The sequence below is a fragment of the Pinus tabuliformis genome, chromosome 9 (assembly GCF_031772625.1).
Source record: "Pinus tabuliformis cultivar Carrire ecotype Pingquan chromosome 9, CPIR1, whole genome shotgun sequence".
Taxonomy (NCBI): domain Eukaryota; kingdom Viridiplantae; phylum Streptophyta; class Pinopsida; order Pinales; family Pinaceae; genus Pinus; species Pinus tabuliformis.
Window position 1 is genome coordinate 1,803,192,259 of NC_142307.1, and position 6,179 is coordinate 1,803,198,437.

General features: G+C 38.6%; 1 pseudogene; it reads right to left on the reverse strand.

The window, feature by feature from the left end:
- Positions 1-238: 238 nt before the first annotated feature.
- On the reverse strand, positions 239-798 carry LOC149155970 (pyrophosphate-energized membrane proton pump 2 pseudogene; annotated as a pseudogene).
- Between the last annotated feature and the right edge of the window lie 5,381 nt (positions 799-6,179).

Here is a 6,179-nt window from a genome sequence, read left to right on the forward strand (position 1 = left end):
AGGTTAAAACATTTCACCTTTTTGAAGGCACACCTGTCTTGATCAGAATGGTTGGGATGTCTTCATTTGATCTTTCACATAACCTTTAGGTGTTCCCTTTTGAAAATTCCCGCACATATTACCAAACTGTTTATTTGCTTTGAAAACACCACCTACAGCAGTTTCGTAACGCGCTACGAAACTGCTGTTTTTGTTTAAACAGCTTGTATTTGCCCTGAGGTATTTACTGCTTATACCTTTAATTGCTAAAACTCCCTTCGACTAGCTGTGCCTTCAGATCTACAATTTCATTATCCCAAGCACCTCCAGCAGTATACAAAAACAAGGCCATGATAATACCAGAGACCGTTGCAAACATTAGAATTGAAGCAACAACTTTGGCACCAAGTAAAGGCTGATCTGTATACTGACCCAGAATCTTAAATGAGACACCAATTAAAACAGGAGATATAACTGCATAACATGCCCATGCACTAAATAGGAAAATAAGCATCGATCCCAATAGACCTCCAAGAAATACCTCTGGAATAGCTATATCAACCTGCGTAAATGGTTGATGAGCATAAGTTGATGCTTCATATAGGCACTGAATAAAAGAAAAGAAACTAATGCAGCAGATCCAATTGCAAAGCCTTTGGTGGTAGCTTTTGTGGTGTTCCCGACTGCATCAAGAAGATCTGTAATTTCTCTTACTCTTTCAGGCTGTTGACTCATTTCCACAATTCCACCTGCATTATCAGCTATTGGCCCAAACATATCCATTGTCAAAATATATGCTGCAGTACTAAGCATTCCCATAGTAGCTACGGCAAGTTTTTTTAATAAAATGTAACATGTATTTCTCCTTTGATTATACAAAAATATCAGAATGCCACGTCTTTGTGTGCTGTCAACCTTTGTCCATGTGTGAAGACAAAAGTTCTTCCAAGCTGCCTGACATATTTTGGACTGTAGTAAATGTGTTCACTTTATGACAAAAGTTTAAAGTTGCATTCGAATACATGTTTCCTCCACCTGTATTAACTTTGCTGAAGATTGATAATTTTGAAGGATCCCTTGAAGATATTCCCTTTTCAACATTTCCACTTGCAGTTCAAAACTAGTGACTGAGATTGGATTATTTAGCTTCAGCTGCTACGAAACTACTATTCTGGCTGAAAAATATGGCTTAGGACAGAGCTCATAATTTCTCACAGAAAACGTATTTAGAAAAACTGAAGGAGGTTTTTGTGAACCAATCCGTGCTTAACAAAAACCTCTCTTGTTTTTTTGAAACACCTTCCCTACCGCCCAGAATCTATCTTTGAAGAAGATGTGTAAAACAGGAAATTAAAAACTGCACCTACAGCAGTTTCGTAGCGCAACTTTGGCCATTAATTTCTCTCAGATCGTAATGGATTTGAGGAAACTGAAGGAGGTTTTTCTAGTTCAGTCTGTTAGGAATAAAAACCTCTTTCCATTTCCCAAAATAGGCTTTCAGTTGCTTTAGAGACCTCCTGGAAGTTGACTAGTAAACGCAGAAAGCAGAGTTTTTTATGCTGAAACAGGCTGCTACAGGGGTTTCGCAGCGCGCTGCGAAACTGCTGTGTAATTTCAAAAACACAGCTTAGGATCAAAATCTAACTTTCTTGTGTCTTTCCTTTTACTGCAATGACTTTTCCATTTGACATGAAATTGTTCAACATTGAATATTTAGACACCATTCTTCAAGGTAAGTATCAAAAGGTAATTTGTCCAAAATTAGGACTTAGCCTTACTTCTATCATCTTTATGCAGCTGTGATGATGTTTCCTTCAGTAGTGAACCGAGCAATCTCGTTCCTCCATTGAATAACAGTTACCATGGGACAAACAATAGGGGTGCCTTTAACCTGATGTAGTACCAAACTTTGAAGCATATCCTGGAACTGCAATATCACCGACATAAAAGCATCCAGGTGGAAGAATAGGACGCCAAATAGAGACTTTTCTCTTTGCACTATTTCCTCTGTTCCACCACACTAACTCAAACTCTGCTACATTTTGATATCTCTGACTAGATAATATGGGTTCCAGGCTTTCCAACTTCATAACCTCTTCTATGCCATTGCTACCATGTGCAGGTTTCTGCATGGATGGATTGGCACATTCTTGATTGTAACCAAACACAACATAACGAAAATCATAGGTTCTCCTCTTTATATGACCAGTTGTCATCTGTAAGGGGTGTCATTTGGCCCAGTAATTCTGAATCCCTTATTCACAGATGGGTGTGTTGAGATATCAACCTTTAATAGACAACCTTTAGGAAATAGATCTTTTTCAGTATCTTGTATTGCAGCATATATTAAAGGCAGACAGATTTCCACTGCTTCCTTGAAATCACTGTCGCTGCTCTCATCTTATTCCCAATTCAAAGATATTGCAATAGAAGGAACCCCTGACATGAGAGCTTCCCTTGCACTTGCAAAAGTGTCAAAATAAATGATGTGATATCCACAGTCTGATCCCTTGTTTATTCCACTGATTACCACAGAAGGCTTCTTCCAAGGAAAGAGTGCTCCAGATAAACTCAATGAAACACCAACTGCTGGGGTACTAAAAACCTTATAAGCTGACAACTGTTGATGCAAACCCAATGGATTTTGATGGATATGACAGTTGTGAAATAATGCCTATGGATTCGAACAAATCCCCAATTTCGTAGCGCAGCCAGTGCAAAATATGAATTATGCGCTACGAAATCACCTAAAAGATGTTGCGCTGCAAAACTGATAAAGGGATCTATGCGCTGCGGAAACACTTTGTCCTTAAGCTAGTCTGAGCAATTTTGGCAACAGAATTTTCAGTGATAACAGAACCCACCAAGCATGATAGTTACGACTGGATCTTGACCTTGCACCTTAGTCTGCATTCTGTAAGTAGGTGACTAGTCCATTAATAATTGGTAGCTACGGCAGTCTTTTTCCTCATGACCCACCGATCTGCAAAAGTTGCAAAATAGCTGCTGGGGGGTCTGGTTGTATTTTGGTCACAGATGACAATTATCTGTGTCATGATTTCCTCCCACCTCATAGATTGCGCACCAGAGCGGGGGTGTTGTGCTCGGCCCTACCTCTGGTCGCAATGGTGTTGGTCCCCTAGTTGCCACATAACTCACTAAGACTGGGTAGTGGTCTTTATCATGCCACTGGCTCCTACACCATACTTCCTCCTGGACTTTTGGTCATAGTGCCTATTCTTGTTTTAACTTCTTCATTTCCAAACACAAATCTTGGATCTGCACTTGGATTTGTTGAACTCCCAACCCCGGGTCTTGTAACGGAGTGTCGTGCAACCTCATTGCTGTCTCTAATGCTTCAGCCTGGGTTGAGATCTTCTGTTGTGACAGAGCCATCCTCAGATGTGGTGTTAAGGATGCCATAAACCATGTGTTGTGCTACGCATTTGTCAATGTCATGTTAGCCTTGCGAATAGTACTTTTCAGTCTTTAGTCCAAATCCCACGGGGTTTCACTAGGCATCATCACGATCTCCTTGAACCCTATGATCGATTGTGTTTCTGACTTCAGCCGACTAAATTCTTTCTTTAATTCGGTTTGGATTTCTGTTGTCCCCACCGTTGGGTGATCACTTGAGTACTTTATGTACCATGTCAGTGCTCGGTCCTGCAGTGCGCTGACTAAGGTAGCCTTTCTGATATTATCATCCGCAATTCGTTGTGCGTTCCATACCGATGTTAACACAAACCAAAATTGTTTCAGGTCTTCGTCTTGGGCTCCTTTGAATACTAGTAGCTGGATTGCACTTTTCATTGTTACCCTTGTCAATGCACTCTGAACTACTACTGCTCCTAGTTCCTTCGATCCTTTTATATCAGACACCCCTTAGGCAGATCCTGGTCTTGACAACGGAACCATTTGTTGGCTTCTATGGGCCTGACCCAGGTTCAGAAGAATTGTTTAGCCATACAAATCCCACCGCTACCGGCCCTTTCCGCAACAGCCTGCGAAGCGCGGACTAAGGTCTCACCCGAGGTAGTAGGGGAGGGTGCTGGAACCAAGTTTCTGCATCTTGGGATGTCTAGATGTGGTTTAGATGTTTCACGCACCTTTCTGCAGCTCCGCGCTCTCTGGATTCACATAGATCCGAACCTAGAATAATCTTTACTAATTATTAGCGCACTATTTACAAATCTAATCTATTTGATGAAGTATTGTAAATCAGATCTACTTAGAAGGGTCTTTAAGCAAACATTTATCAGATTTATCCAGTTCACGCACTTAGATTAAACACAAATTCACATGTATTCAAGATGTAAGCATATGCGCATAGATCAAACAATGATATTAATCATACAAAAAAAACTAGATCCGCGATACTTCAGAATTAACACAAAATTACCAAAGCAACTTATCTTTATTTACTTTCTTTACCAATACATCCAGATCCGCCCAATGCACTCAGCTGCAAGGGTCCGTGCACATAGCTTCAAACTCTTCTAGGCCTCTGTGCACACAGTTGCAGAGCCTCTATCCCTTACCCAAACCCCTGATTCAGACTTACAGACTCTTCAAATTGTCTTCCTCAAAAACCCGTCACATCTCAGATCCAAGATTATCCAAGAAGAACTACTTTTCCCTCATGGAGTCACTATCTATATATACCTTCCTATGGTCAGCGAACCGACTAACTTCCTATTATTCTATATTATTTCTTGGGTGGACAACCCTTTGACTCGACCTTTTACATTTCGCGCTCCGCATATTTCGGAGGTTTACAATATTTTTATCCTAATTTCTAGGCTATTAGACCCAAAACTATTACGCGGGACCTTCGCTACCCAACACCTCTCCTTTTCTTTCCCTTCCCTCATCTCCTCTCTCCCTCATTCAATCTTCATCTCTCCCTTATCACTCCCTCTCTCTCTCCACCTCTATATCTCAATGTATTTGTTCTTCCCTCCATATCTATCTCCCTCCTTTATCCTCCTCTCTCCCCCCTCCTCTCTCTCTTCCTTCCTCTCTCTCACTATCTCTCCCACATCTATGTCTCTCTCCCCCACTCTATTCCCACTCCATCTCACTTTGTCTCTTAAATATGATCCCATTGTATTGTAAAATATTAAACCTATATTTTGGACAATCATGTCAAAGAAAATAAAAAAATAAAAAACTTAAAAGAAGCATTCACTATCTTTCATTTATCATTGTTAGTCACCTTGTTATCTCTCTTTGCTTGGATCTTTGGTTAAAATGCATCTATCCTCAATTTACTCTCTATGGGAATATTTTTATTACTCATGAGGATGGATGGTTTAGATATACCTCAAAAGCAATTATAACCTTTTTTTATTTTAGATTTAATTAGAAATTGTTATCAAATTAAATTAAAATAAAGTATTTGTAAAATATTTTGATTTCAAAATAATTTTTGGTTTTTGGCCATGTGGTATTGATAAGCCATGGTATTGGCCCATGGTATTGTAACATAATAATTAAAATCCTAGATCCATAACATAATAATCAAATGCATATATGGCCCATGGTATTGATAAACCATGGTATTAGCCCATGGTATTATGATTTTCTTCCCTCCTCTCTCTCTCTCCTTCCCTCTCTCTATCTTTCTTCTGGGTATTGGCCCATGGTATTGTAAAAAAACCCCATTAGAAATTAATAATATCCATGGTAGGTATTCATGATTAAAAATACTATTATATTGTAAATATTAAATTTGTATCCGCTTATTAATTAAATTTAATGGTTATGCAATCATTATTTTAATTTATGTGGTAAAATGGATGTTAATTTATAAGTACTATTTATATGTTATATATTTTAATGTGATATGTATATTATACTTTCTTTTATCTCAAAAATTGTTCGTAATTTTATTAATAAAAAACAAAGTTACAATATATAAAAAAATGAATTTAAAAAATATCTCACATCTCACATTTAACGCTCACCCATCTAACACTTACACATCTAATGTTCACATATTTAACCCTCACCCATATACCCTAAAATTATCACATATCTAACGCTCACCCATCCACCTTAAAATGCTCACATTTCTAACGCTCACCCATCCACCCTAAACTGGGCTACAAAGCATCTCTCGGTGCAAAAATGCCATTAATGTATTTTTTCCTTTTCAAAGCCTTTGTCAATTTTCCCTTAGCCATTTTAAATAACAA